Below are 15,553 nucleotides of genomic sequence, written 5' to 3'. Positions count from 1 at the left end.
TAAAATATGTTTTATTTCTTATTAAAATATTTTCACTAGTAACAATATTTTCACTAGTTACAGCTCCTTTTAAACTGAAACACATGCATGAATGCATGCTGCTAAATTGAATCAATTTACAATTTGTGTTTGTAATATACACGAGCTCCCTTCGACATAATAATGTTCAAATCTGCTCAATCACGTGAACTAGAAAAAGCTTTAGAATTAGTTTACATTGATAACATAAAAAAATAATTGGCAAAGATTTTTTTTTTTTAATAAACAGAAAACAGCACGCTCTGAATTCTCGGATGTGGCATCCATTATCAACAAATACTGGTGCTGGAGAGCAAAGCATTGCACAAACACAGGAACTGTTGTATGTGGAAGAGATTTGCGCAACAAAGCGAGGAAATATTTCGTTAATACGTGTGCTATGTATAAAGTTAATTGTTTACGAAGATACGGTAAGATATTGGGTCAATATTGTTCAATACACAGACAAACATACATACATTTTAAACCGTAATAAAAAGTGACAGCTACGTCTTACACTCGCAATACGTGTCACATGGTTTTATTATACGTGTGTTGCTGAAAATAGAGGCTAACTGTAAGCCGCTATTTTTTTCGAAGTGTTCACAGCTGTCACGACGACTTATAGTCTTAGATATTGAATTCATTGTTTGTGTCACGATACTTAGTAAGCAGGATGGTCGTGATTACTGTCATAATTAGTAATATGAAATAATTGATTCGAATTTTAAAAATTCTGCTTTAGTTAAAAATAAACATTCGAATGACTAACTAAAAAACTGATTGAGGAAACGCGCTTACTAACACAATATTTTGCCAATATTGTTTTCATACTAAAACGAATTATAATTAATATGTTTCAGGTTTTACTGCAACAAACATGAGTAGATGCATTGAATATTGATATTTTTAATTAAACTTAACTTGTGATTTATTATTACCGTTTGTGATTATAAATTATTTATTTGAAAATGTTATTTAAATCACATATAACATCATTTTTTATTTGTAAGTAGACAAGTCTTTTTATATTAAAGGAAGTTGGGTGTGTTACTGTTTGTGGTTATACATTTGAAAATATTATTTAAATCAGATATTAAATTATTTTTATTCGTAAATAGATGAGTCTTTATATGAAAAAAAAAATTATGGGTGTGTTTTAAAGTAATTTATTTGTTTAATTATTACAATTTTCGTGGGACATTATTAACTTTATTTATTTAAATCAACTTTACTCCCGATGTTGGTACCTACTAGTTTCGGACTATTCATAGGTCTAGCGGGGAGGAGATGTGAGCTCTGAATAGCGAAGATGTGAGCTGTGGGAGAAAGAAGACGTAATGTCGTTACAAAAGTTATATTTTAATTTGCTTGAGCAAGAAAAAACAAACAAACTTAACTGAAAATATTATAAAATCCGACATCAATAACGGCTGGTTTGCACCAAAGCGGAGAGGAGATGTGAAATGTTCTTTATAACAACCCTTTCAGGTATGCGAGGCGCGGGGAGAAGACAGCAGGGAAAGGGGCGCGCGTGGCCACCACCAGTGGGAGGCTCCTTTGCACAGCATGCCGGCTAGATTATGGGTACCACAACGGCGCCTATTTCTACTGTGAAGCAGTAAAGTGTAAGCATTACTGTGTACCGGTCTGAAGGGCGCCGTAGATAGTGGGCAAATGAGACTTAACATCTAATGTCTCAAGGTGACGAGCGCAGTTGTAGTGCCGCTCAAAATTTTTGGGTCTTTCATGAATCCTGAGCGGCACTGCATTGTAATGGGCAGGGCGTATCAATTACCATCAGCTGAACGATCGGCTTATCTCGTTTGTTTTCATAAAAAAAAGAGATCACTTGACGCAGTACAAAATTCTATAGACAAATAAGACATCTCTTTTCTCCTCTTGATCTATTTCCACCGAAGCTTAAAGGAGAGGAGATGCGGAAATAACGAATTCTGATTGGTTTTCAAATACGTCTCCTCTCCTCTCCGTTTTGGCGGATGGCCTGAGTCCGCTCATAGTGCCGATGATTATACTGGACAATGTAACGGCTTTTCCCAATATACTATCTTGAGATAGAGATAAATTACTATCTTCTACTGTCAATACAATATCTACTATATCAAGTACTGGAGGATGTGGCGACGAGATCAGACGACGGTGCGCCATCACCAGGTCTGCAGTGGAACAACTGGGAAAGATTTGGAGGGACAGGAGGATTACCAAGAAGACTAAAGTCAGATTGATGAAATGCCTTGTGTTTCCAATCTTTCTCTATGGAGCCGAAACTTGAAACTTGGTCTCTGAGACTGCAGGACCGCTGTAAAATCGATGCATTAGAGATGTGGTGCTGGAGACGCCTCCTAAAGATCCCGTGGACGGCATTTCGCACCAATGTATCCATCCTCAAAGAGCTTCGTATTAAAGACAGACTATCGTCAATTGTGCAACTAAGAATACTGAAGTTCTTTGGTCACGTCTCTAGAAATGAGAACTCGATGGAGAGACTGGTAGTTCAGGGCCAGGTGGAAGGCAAGAGAGCACGCGGTCGATCGCCAACCCGCTGGATAGACGCCATCACAAAGGCTACTGAGTCCACCATAGTCCAGTGTACTCGCAACGCCTCTAACCGTCAGAAATGGAAGCACATCGCCAGGAGATCTACCCTCAGAAAGGATGTTGACCCACCTAACACTCCACCATGTACCTCGTCAGCGCAACCACGACCACTCTGACAAAAGTGTCCGACTAAGAAGACTGTCAATACTCTGAAGCTTTCCCAATATACCCGATAAGTCATTCTTATCGCCTTATATTAGGACGCATGAATTGCAATTTCCATACAAACTTCTATCGCTGGTCATACGTCCTCCCATTGACAGACAGCGTTTACGGATAAGATGAGTTACCGTATATAAGTTTATTGGCATAGAAAAGTCAACGATATTTACGATTTTTATCTCAAGTAGGCCACAATCGAAGATAGACTGAATATTACGAACGGCCGTATGTAGGTATTTTTTGTGCCCGCCAATAGAAACATAGAATATAACCATAGAACACGAAAGAAAATTGGAACAGAACACTTACAGTAGGTTTCTATCATTACAAGCTAGTTATTAGATAGCTTTAAGTTAATTTATTTGTATTTTACTTGACACTATACTTGTTTTTTTAGCACTTTCGTACTTCTATACCTTTATAATAAACGGAATTTGTCTTAAAGGCGATGTTGATGTGAGTATGTTTATTGTTGGTAATATGTGTTAGGTATGTAATAATTATGTATTCAATTTGAAATTAGATCGAAACAAGGAACTATAAGATGATAACCAATTAGATCCTTTATTGCCCAGTGATAAGTGATCACCGAAGGTGTACCTTCTTCTAATAAAGACAACCAGTGGGAGGCTCCGTTGCAATAGCGGCTAGAATGTGGGCGGCTACACCACAACGACGCCTTTTTCTGCTGTGAAGCATAATTGTGTTTCGGTCATTAGTGTGTTATTGTGGATATACGACATCTGGATTAGAACCGGGGTCTTCTGCTTTCCGGATCACCCAATGTCCCATCTGAGCTATTTTATTCCTTTATATAATGGCGAAATTTACCTTTGTATTCTAATGTTATTGTAGCAGTTTCTCATTATTACACTAGCTAGATCAATTTTTCGGCCCCGAAACTACTAAATTTCTTTAGAGTCGTTGGAGCTGTTTTCGGAGATTCAGATTATATATATTTATATACAAAAGTTGCTCGTTTAAGGATTTATGATAAGATTTACATGATGCTCTTTGACGTACATAGATACTAACATACGTATGAAGCTAATAAAAGCGTTTTAAGGTATAAAGTTTAAAGGAAGTGAAAGTTGGGTATGGCAGAAGAAACATGAAAGCAGAATAATTGCAGAGAGCATGCAGCAATGAGATGAGAGCGCTGAGAAGTATGATAGGAGTAAAACTGAGTGACAGGATAAGAAAACATTGTGGTCTGAAAGAAGATGTTGTAACAACAATTGAGAAAGGTACGCTTAGATGGTTTTGCCATGTCGAGAGAATGAATGAAGAACGATTGACGAAGAAAGTGTATAAGGTCAGTGTGAATGAAAGTGTTGGAAGGAGTAGGACCTAGGCGGACGTTTTGATATCAAATCAGGGACATCTTGAAAAATGCCCAAGTCAAGAGTACCCTAAACCGAAGAGCATTTATGAAAGGAATAATGAAAGTGGACGAAGCGAAACAAGTATGTAAGGATCGTAGCAAGTGGAAAGAAGTGGTCTCTGCCTACCCCTACGGGAAAGAGGCGTAATTATATGTCTGTAAAGTATAAAGACTCTTTATCCCTTTAGCCATACGATGACCCAATAACAAGAGAGAGGTTTGCTCAGTTCTATTGCTTCAAAGAGAAGACATGTACACCTGGCGGTGATAGAGTGTGTGGCTTCGATAAAAAAAATTCAGTGTTGGCTGAATTTGAAGATTTGTGTATTCTATATAGAGCCAACTGCAATAGAAAAGGACGTAAGTTAGACCTACTACAAAATTCTGATTGAATTTTTTTACTTGTACATTTTATGCATTTTTATAATGAAAATTAGGGGACGAGACGAGCAGGACGTTCAGCTGATGGTAATTGATTCGCCCTGGCCATTACCATGCAGTGCCGTTCCGAATTCTTGAAAAGCCCAAAAATTCTGAGCGGCACTACAATTGCGCTCGTCACCTTGAGACATTTGCCCAGTAATTTCACTAGCTACGGCTTCCTTCAGACCAAAACACAGTAATGCTAACACATTACTGCTTCACTGCAGCAATAGGCGCCGTTGTGGTACACATAATCTAGCCGGCAACCTGTGCAAAGGAGCCTCGCACTGGTTATTATTTTCAGATTGTTGAATGGATGACCCTAGTATAATCTTAATCTATCTGACCCAGTACCTCTTTGATAACCCCATCTCCTTGATTGTATGAAGCCAGTATCAATCTAATCTGATGACCGCACTACCGTCTTACTTTGATAACCCTAGTATTATTTTAATCAAACGACCCAGTACCATTCTATATAAATGACTCTTGCAGTACCATTTTAATATGACAACCACTGTCCGCTACTATATATACCACTGGACTGACGGCTGTCAAAGTGCTTTTGTGCCTGTTTGATATTCGCCATTTTGGCGCTGTAGGCCATGTAGCGAGAGTCTGCGGTAGTAAAACTAGTGATGACAAACTCAGCAAACATCGATTGATGGTGGGAAACTATTTACAAAAAAACTATTGTGTACTTTACTACGTTGATTCTTGAAGTATAAATAACACGGAAAACGAACGAAATGAATTCAAAATGCAAAAATACTTCACTGTATTGTACGTTTCTTCGCAGCCATTTGTATTATACGTCAAAATTAGTTCTCTAAACGCTCGCGAGTGGCGCTTCATACAGGCACAAATATAAACATATGGAACAGCCTCTCAAGTGGTATTTATACAGGTCAGTGATCATAAACCTTGTATCATCCTAATTAAAAGACCACGGTAGTAGTAGCATCATAATTCTATGATCCAAGTACATGTTGATTAAATGACTACCGTATAATTTCCGTTAAAATGTCCCCAGTAGCATCTTAATTTAATGATCACTAGTATCATGTTTATTTGAAGACCATGTCACTTATTCGATAAATTGTGTTTAAATGACCTCGAGGTTAATTTTTTAAAAATACTTTACCCATACCACAGCAACTGTTTTGCAATGGTATGGGTGGAGTATTAGCAGCAATGAAAAAAAAACACGTAAGTATACTTTTACGTTATTTAAACATTCGTGAGTCATTATTAACTTATTTATTAATACGGCTTTACTCACGTTTTATCGGTGTGGGTGGGTACCGACTAGTAGTCCGGAGAGTCCTGGCGTCTACGAAATTCCATGCGAGTGCGGCAAAAGCTACATTGGTGAAACGGGACGCAACGTAAAAACCAGGCTCACTGAGCACAAATGAAAAGTATTGGCTCGCAGTAAAACCTTTGTGTCTCGCAATCTGCTGGAAGCCATAGAAATTGACCGTCAACCTAATTTTAATAGAGACAACGCTCTGCAACCAACTTGGAAACCAGTGTTACAAAACGCGTCTCGCAATAAGACCTATAGTGCCGACGTAGTGGACAATGTGAGTACAATTGTGTGTACCCGTGGACACTAATAGTGACATAGTGTCAGTGATACCGTGCTCGTCATCACCACCGGTGCAACCCGCGCTTGTCATGTCCAGCCGCGCATTACGATCACAAGTCCGCGGTAACAAACGAGACGTTATCGCAAAACTACACTCACCCTGATGAAGGACTTACGAATGGTCCGAAACTAGTCGGTAACCACACCGATAAAATAAAATATACTATTACGAGTTTAAAAGTCTACAGTTAAAAAGTTTGTACAAACTCATATTACTTTTACATTGCAGTATTCATCGCGATAAAGGAATATATATGCGCTGGTCAAAAATTATATGATGCACAAAATTCAGTAAGAAGTCAATATGCGATGGAATGGGAACATGTGCCTAGACTTAACATAACTGCAGCAAGAAAGAAGGGATAGAACAGCTATACGGAAATTATTGAATTAAAAAAAATACTTCTAGCAAGTGATTGCATATTCTATTATCGCTTAGATAACAGTTAGTTGAAATAATAATGAGGATACAATAAATTGTCAAAAACCACCAGTCGACCAGTAAAATTATCAAAATATCAGTAATTCTTGTTCATTGCTTATGGTTCGGTACAATTAAGGTTCGGCCTTATAAATCATAACTGAAGTACTTATGTCGCGGTGTTTGTAGTTAAACTCCTTCGAAACGGCTTGACCGATTCTCATGAAATTTTGAGTGCATATTGGGTAGGTCTGAGAATCGGACAACATCTATTTTTCATCCCCCTAAATGTTAAGGGTGGTCCACGCTAAAGCTTTTTTTTAAATATTTTTTGACATAATTTTGTAAATTTGTTTGATTATGAGTCAGCATTAAAAAATACATACGACTTCTAATTTTCACCCTTCTACGATCAACAGTTACTTTTGTATCGCGATTTTAATATCGGCAATACAACGTTTGCTGGGTCAGCTAGTATAACTATAATTGTTCCTTCTACAAACGCAAAATAGCACGAGGAATAAAAAGTTATAAGGTATATATTTTTAAGGTAAAAAGAGAATAAATTGAACACCCTTCAATAATCGTCGTGCATCAAGTTTTATTTTAACACAAAAGCAGATTAACGAATAAAGTTTGATTTTAACATAATTTAGCAGAATAACGACCCTTACCGCCACCTAGCGGAATGAATTAGCGTTATTTCAATTTAAAGGTGAGCTGGAAGAGATACATGGGCTGTTTTGCTCTACAAATGTTTACCATTGTAATGCTTCGTAGCAAACACAGGTGTCAGTGCAAAGTAATAAAATCAAAATGATTTTGGTTTCAATTCGCTGATATCACTACAATTAGTTCCGAGCCAACTCGATACCCACATAACGTAGAACACAGACCCGACATACTTGATGTTGCTTTATTTAAAAATGTAACACTTAATGTAAATTCAATAGAAGTAGTTCACGATCTAGACTCAGACCACCGGCCGGTCATTATAAACCTAGGCCCGTCCGTTAATTACCAGTCACCCACTAACACAGTGATCGACTGGCAACGGTTGGAGAAGGAACTCGAGACCACAACGCCCGAGCACCTGGATTCAATACCTGACGTCATTGACTCGGTTGACGTAGCCCAGAGTGCTATCCTGTGTGACATCTCACATCCACTACAAGATGGAGGCCTGCACCAGGCAGGTGCCTACAATGCAACCGCATCGGCTACTACTGAAGTCAGAGAGCTGCTCACTGAGAAGCGCAGAGCCACTAGAGCATATGATAGGTATCAAACACTCGAGAATAGGCGTCACCTCCGCCATCTACAGCGAGTGGTAAAGGAATGGATTGCGGAACTCCGCGGCGATCGTTGGGACAGCTTGCTCAGCGACCTGAAGCCGACGCACGTGGCGTTCTGGAAGCTGCCTCGCGCGTTCAAACAGGAACCGCCTACAGTAATGCCTCCTTTGGACAGACCGGGACTGCTGCCGGCCCTCGATGACGAGGACAAGCGGAGTGCCTTGCCGACAGTCTCGAGAGTCAGTGCACCCCGAACGCAGCTATCGACCCAGCCCATGTTAATGAAGTAAACTGTGAAGTTGAAAGTCGCATCTCTGTTAGCCCATCAGGCGAGCCAATACAACCAACCTCTAGTATAGAGGTGAAAGGAATTATTAGGGAGCTTCACTCCAAAAAGGCCCCGGGGCCGACTCTATAAATAACAGGGTTCTTAAAATCCTGCCTCCCACACTCATTAATTTATTAGTAACCGTTTTTAATATACTGCTATTTCATTGCGCGTTCCCCGAACAATGGAAAGAATCCATACAGTAGTTATAGACCCATTAGTTTAATTAACTCTTTAGGTAAACTATACGAACGTCTGATTCTCGCGCGCCTCAAATATTATATCGCGGAGCAGAACATGATACCCGACCATCAGTTTGGTTTCAGGACTGCTCACTCATGTCCCCAACAAGCCCACCGACTCACTGAGTATATTCTCAAACGAATCCAATACCGTACAGTTACAGCGGCCGTATTTCTCGATGTAGCGAAAGCTTTCGACAAGGTATGGCATAACGGCTTAATCTTTAAGCTGTATGAACTGGGTATACCAGACAGGCTCGTACGCATCATACGAGCCTACCTTACTGATGGAAGCTTCCGCTATTGAGTAGAAGGCACGTTATCCACGCCCCGACCCATCAGGTCGGGAGTGCCTCAGGGCTCAGTTCTGTCCCCGACCCTCTTCTCACTCTTCACGAGTGACCTCCCAAAGCCTCAGAAAGTGCAAATCACACAATACGCGGACGACACGGCTCTTTATTATGGCGCCAGGGGGCGCCTCGCGAGTCATATAAGAGTGCTTCAGGCCGCCGTCAATGAACTAGGAGACTGGTTCAGAAAATGGCGGATTGAAGTCAATCCCTCAAAGAGCGCAGCGGTACTCTTTGGTAATACTAATAAAATAAAATCTTTGTCCCCTATACCTATTGTTAAATTATATGGGACCCTTATTCCGTGGGTCCAACATTATAAATATTTAGGTGTTACGTTCAACAGTAACAAGAACTTCGCAAAACATATCAGCACGGTTTGCAATAGAGCGCGGTTTGTCCTTAGCCGCCTGTATCCACTTGTGTGCAAGCGAAGCAAACTACCGCTCAGACACAAGGTGACATTGTACAAGACCATCGTACATCCCATTATGTCGTACGCAAGCATCGTGTTTGCCCACGCGCCGCCGAGCCACTTGCGGCGTTTGCAAGTGGTTCAGAATAGATTCACGCGCACGGCCACCGGAGCACCGTGGTTCGTCCGTAACATAGATCTCAATCGCGATCTTGAGCTGCCGACCATCGCTCAATATTTCAACGAGATATCGCGACGCTACTTTGATAAGGTGGCCGAGCACCCTAATATCTTGGTGAGGGAAGCATGTGCTTACGCTCCTCTAGACCACAGTCTGAACAAACAGAGGCGACCTCGACACGTACTAGTCGACCCGGACGACTATATTACGATCGCGAACGCGACACCAGCACCATCACCAACACCGACACCAAACCAACCACACCGCCCTCGAAGACGTAGGCGCGGCCGTGTGCATCAAACCGCTGCCACTCGTCACTTTGACGATTTCCAGCGGCCACAACCTAATATAATACACACTTTGATAGAAGCCCGACGAGATAGTCCTCGTCCTGTAATCGTTTAACACCACTCACACTCACATCATAAATCACACACTTACAATAACACCACACACAAATAGTCACACACTCACACATACTTACATACATAATATATCACCGCACTCGCCGGCGAGTGCGAAGTCTCGTCAAACCAAGAGTCCACTGAACGAACAGATATATTAGATCGTTAGTGATCTTCTCTCCATCCAGCCTAGTGAGCAGGCGGTCCGAGGTTCGAGTCTCCGTCCGAGACGCCCCGCGCCTGTGAGCTACATTTTCGGCCTCCAAGGCCCCCGCCCGGCTTCGCTGTAAAAGCCTTCAGGGCTATCAGCACAGTGGAGGTTTTAAGTCGGTAGAGGGTGTTTACACCCGAGCCTGACATATGGGCCCCGTTTCGGGGTCTTCAATAGGTAAATGTAATTTAATCCTCTCGAAAAAAAAATACCAATGTGTAATAATAATCAATATTTAGTGAGTAGTCATGTATACACACCTACAATAACACTACACACAAATAGTCACGCACTAACACATATTTACATACATATATCACCGCACTCGCCGGCGAGTGCGAAGTCTCTTCAAACCTAGAGTCCACTGGACTAACAGATATATTAGATCGTTAGTGATCATCTCTCCATCCAGCCTAGTGAGAAGGCGGTCCGAGGTTCGAGGCTCCTTCCGAGACGCCCCGCGCCTGTGAGCTACATTTTCGGCCTCCAAGGCCCCCGCCCGGCTTCGCTGTAAAAGCCTTCAGAGCACAGAGGAGGTTTTTAGTCGGTAGGGGGTGTTCATACCCGAGCCCGACATATGGGCCCCGTTTCGGGGTCTTCAATACGTAAATGTATTTTACTCCTCTCGAAAAAAAAAAAAGACACACAGAACAGTTTAAAGAGATTTTACCCGTTCTGTGGTTGAAATCTACTGTATAAGAGCACTAATATCAAATAATTTCCCCAATAATCGTTAAACTCTTATTTTATCACAGGGAAATAATGCATTAATTTTTATTTTAACACAATTTAGCAGAATAACGACCCTTACCGCCACCTAGCGGAATGAATTAGCATTATTTCAATTTAAAGGTGAGCTGTAAGAGATTCATGGGCTGTTTTGCTCTACAAATGTTTACCTTTGTAATGCTTCATAGCAAACACAGGTGTCGTTGCAAAGTAATAAACTCAAAATGATTTTGGTTTCAATTCGCTGATATCACTACAATTAGTGAGTAGTATACCAATGTATACACACCTACAATAACACTACACACAAATAGTCACACACTTACATACACTCACACATATTTACATACATATATCACCGCACTCGCCGGCGAGTGCGAAGTCTCTTCAAACCTAGAGTCCACTTGAATAACAGATATATTAGATCGTTAGTGATCTTCTCTCCATCCAGCCTAGTGAGCAGGCGGTCCGAGGTTCGAGTCTCCTCCCGAGACGCCCTGCGCCTGTGAGCTACATTTTCGGCCTCCAAGGCCCCCGCCCGGCTTCGCTGTAAAAGCCTTCAGGGCTATCAGCACAGAGGAGGTTTTTAGTCGGCAGGGGGTGTTTACACCCAAGCCCGACATATGGGCCCCGTTTCGGGGTCTTCAATACGTAAATGTATTTTACTCCTCTCGAAAAAAAAAAGACACAGAACAGTTTAAAGAGATTTTACCCGTTCTTTGGTTGAAATCTACTGCATAAGAGCACTAATATCAAATAATTTCCCTAATAATCGTTAAACTCTTATTTTATCACAGGGTAATAATGCATCAAGTTTTATTTTAACACAAAAGCAGATTAACGAATAAAGTTTGATTTTAACACAATTTAGCAGAAAAACGACCCTTACCGCCACCTAGCGGAATGAATTGGCATTATTTCAATTTAAAGGTGAGCTGTAAGAGATTCATGGGCTGTTTTGCTCTACAAATGTTTACTTTTATAATGCTTCGTAGCAAACACAGGTGTCGCTGCAAAGTAAAAAACTCACAATAATTTTGGTTTCAATTCGCTGATATCACTACAATTAGTGAGTAGTATACCAATGTATACACACCTACAATAACACTACACTTAAATAGTGACACACTTACATACACTCACACATATTTACATACATATATCATCGCACTCGCCGGCGAGTGCGAAGTCTCTTCAAACCTAGAGTCCACTGGACTAACAGATATATTATAGATCGTTAGTGATCATCTCTCTATTCAGCCTAGTGAGCAGGCGGTCCGAGGTTCGAGTCTCCGTCCGAGACGCCCCGCGCCTGTGAGCTACATTTTCGGCCTACAAGGCCCCCGCCCGGCTTCGCTGTAAAAGCCTTCAGGGCTATCAGCACAGAGGAGGTTTTTAGTCGGTAGGGGGTGTTTACACCCGAGCCCGACATATGGGCCCCGTTTCGGGGTCTTCAATACGTAAATGTATTTTACTTCTCCCGAAAAAAAAATACCAATGTATAATAATAATCAATATTTACAGCTTCAATATTCTAGATTACCTTTATTATTTATAATATATAATCTTATTTCGAGAAAGATTGCTGTGGCAACCTAAACTTACTATTGGTATAGCTATAGCTAATCGATCTGACTTTCAGTTTTTCACAAAACCCGCGCAAACCATGGATTTTTCTCTTTCAAGCCTATCGCTTTACCAAATTTTATCAAAATCAGTTCAGTAGCTCCGGCGCAAAAGCATAACAGACAAACTTACATTCACATTTATAATATTATTAAGCATGTATGCAAAGTGATGCAACAGAAATACTCATTGATGGTTATAAGAAAAGAAATAGAAATTATGTCGTACTAAAAAAGTTGGTAGTTACGGACGAATGACAGTCAGTCGTTTTCTTATGAATTTTACGGTATTTCTCGAACCTGTGACGTCCAAATGTCTTTATTCGAATAAACAGCCAGACAGACAGACAAAAATTGTAAAAGATGTTATTTTGGTGTATGTACCCTATATATATTCATATACATGTAATAAAAAGAGGTTATTTCAATATTACAAACAGACACTCAAATTTTATTTATTATATGTATAGATGTAGGTATAGATAAACAACGATTTATTTTTTCAGTATTTATAGATTTATGTAAAGGTGTTGTTGTGATGCTGATTATAATTATTATAATAATGAAAAATCAATGATAGAATCTGGGTTATATAAAAAGTCTAAGTATTCTTGCAGTACTATTGTAGCGACACAACAACAGAAACTGCAGAACGATTAACAACAAAAGTCAAAACGTAACAATAAAAACTTCAAAAACAAGGTAGAGATAACACGAAAATATCACCACGCTAATGAAACTGTAAACCCTTCTAACGCAACAGGACGAGCGCGAGGGGTTCACGTTTGGAGGTCCAGAGATGCTGTGACCGTATGGTAATTATATTTTATGTGTATGTACAGTCAGATATAATCTCACAATGATGAAAAAGCTAAAGCTTGCAAATACACGAGTCTAGGTCCCGCATATGCTATAATTTTATCCCATTCGGTGTCGAGACCCTTGGTCCGTAGGAGGTAAGGCTTTTTAAGGAAATAGGAAAAAGGTAAGTCTACATCACAGGAGACTGAAGAGCTAACAGCTACTTCGGACAAAGAATTAGTCTTGCTATTCAAAGGGGGAACGCTGCCAGTATATTCAGAACCTTGCCTAAATGGACTCCATTTAATAATATATTTCAGTTATTAAGTATATTATATTTTGTAGTTTTTTTAGTTAGAGTTTGATTGTTCCAGTAGATTTTTTATTATTTCTGTATAAATAAATTAAGACTATTAAATCGATCAAATAATATTGCATTCAATATACATTTTATCACAAAATCACTTGTAACAAAATGTAAATAAAATGTTACACATCATGTTGAGATGTTACAAAACGTAATATTTTATGTGTTTCTTTTACTCGCCATGTTTTTGAGAAATTGTTTTGCACATGTTGATGGAGCCAAAGTGAGTATATCTTATATATTTAAACGACCAATTCTTGTATATATAATCTGAATCTCGGAAACGGCTCCAACGATTTAAATGAAATTTTGTATACAGGTAGTTACGGGGCCGAGAAATCGATCTAACTAGTTTCAATTTAAAAAAAATTAAAAATTTGTCAGGTAAACTGAAGGTGTGTAAAATACCGATCTAAATACATCAAAGAATAAAGTGCGATTTTTCGGTATTACCTTCAGAATATTATTAAAATCACGTTATACATTGCCAGACGTCGTGATAACCCCTTGCCAGACACCCTTAATGGTCACGAAATTACTAATTTTACTTACGGCATATATCACAACAAGGCATTTGTATTTTTTTAAAAGGTAATAATTATGCTTCACTTGACATCAAATTACTGGTATCACTTCAGCCTCGAGTACTAGGTACTACCTATTCCTTCCACTAGATTTTTTTGTTCCGTGGCCGTCAGTCACGCGGGTGATAGATGGCGCTAGCAGTAATATTTATCACGCTGACAATATTTGTATCAGTTTTGTCACACTAATTTTTTTGATTGAAAAAGTCACAATTATGTGTTTGTGACTGTTGTAGTTTCATATTTTTGAAGAGTGATATTAATGCTAATATCACTTATATTTTCATATAAAATTCTTCTATCCCACATCGTTAACATTTGTGACCGGGGGCGTGTTTGTTCTGCCGGGCTAGCTTGGAATTATAGAATAAGAGCCCGTTTGTGTATATTATAATACTTAGGTAATAAGTAGATGATGTTTCCTCATTAGCCAGACACTTTTGATAGTTCCAACCCCTTGCCAGACACCCTTAATGTTCATGAAATTATAATTTTCTTACGTTATAGTGTAAAAGCTGATTTTTATAATATACTAGCTGACCCGGCAGACTTTGACTCTCTCAATCGATAAATAAGACCTATACTTTTGCATAAATAAAACAAACAAAAGGAATCCTTTTTTTTAATGAAGCAAATAAAAAAATGCTCGGTATGAATGAAACTTTAAAGTGAAACTTTTATTACATCGTCTCAAACTTTTTCGTCTGTGTTTGCACGTCGCGTGACGGTCGGGCGGCGCCTATAGTTCGCAGCAGCTGACCGTGTAGTGTATAGACTATTACTCATTTGTGCCAGTGCTCCACGCTATTTTGTTTGTTTTTGTCAGTCTTTAATATAAATGTTGTTTGTCAGTGTTTAATGTAATCCTTTTCAATCAATATTTTTAACTAGGGCTAAGACACAGAGTTCAATAAAAATATTAATTGGAGACTTAGTCTACTTTTATTATTTCCCATTATCATTCCAATTTTCCAATTAGAATAGAAATTTAGATTGATAAAGCGATTTTTATACCCCTAATGGAATATTATTCCAAAAAATTTTAGTTAATTGTCTAAAATGTGAAAAAAAAGTTTCACTTTTACCGTGGTTTCACAATACCACACAATCCTTTTTTTTAAATTATTTTCAATTAATTACACATGATGTTGGTTAGTTACAAAACAGAGTTTTCCTGAAATACTGGCTATTTATAAGGTTTCAATTTGATATTGACAGACACACACACTTATGACACAGTCTGTTAATCAATTTAAAGCTTTCTGATAAACTATATTTTTTGTTTTGTTTTGTGGTGCGTAAATAAACAAAGATCACGGTTTTCCGACGCGCGAACACGCGAC

At 39.2% G+C, this 15,553-nt stretch overlaps 1 long non-coding RNA gene across 1 annotated transcript; it reads left to right on the top strand.

Annotated features, from left to right (window-relative positions):
* The first annotated feature begins 274 nt into the window (after window positions 1–274).
* Window positions 275–7,060, top strand: LOC126972085 (uncharacterized). Its single transcript, XR_007731045.1, has 5 exons — window positions 275–449; window positions 882–1,026; window positions 3,197–3,255; window positions 4,372–4,543; window positions 6,487–7,060. It is a non-coding gene; the product is annotated as an uncharacterized LOC126972085 (long non-coding RNA).
* Window positions 7,061–15,553: the final 8,493 nt, after the last annotated feature.

Source organism: Leptidea sinapis, chromosome 2, assembly GCF_905404315.1.
Source record: "Leptidea sinapis chromosome 2, ilLepSina1.1, whole genome shotgun sequence".
Lineage (NCBI taxonomy): Eukaryota > Metazoa > Arthropoda > Insecta > Lepidoptera > Pieridae > Leptidea > Leptidea sinapis.
Note: the sequence above shows the minus strand (reverse complement) of the source record. Positions and strands in the feature narration are given on the sequence as shown.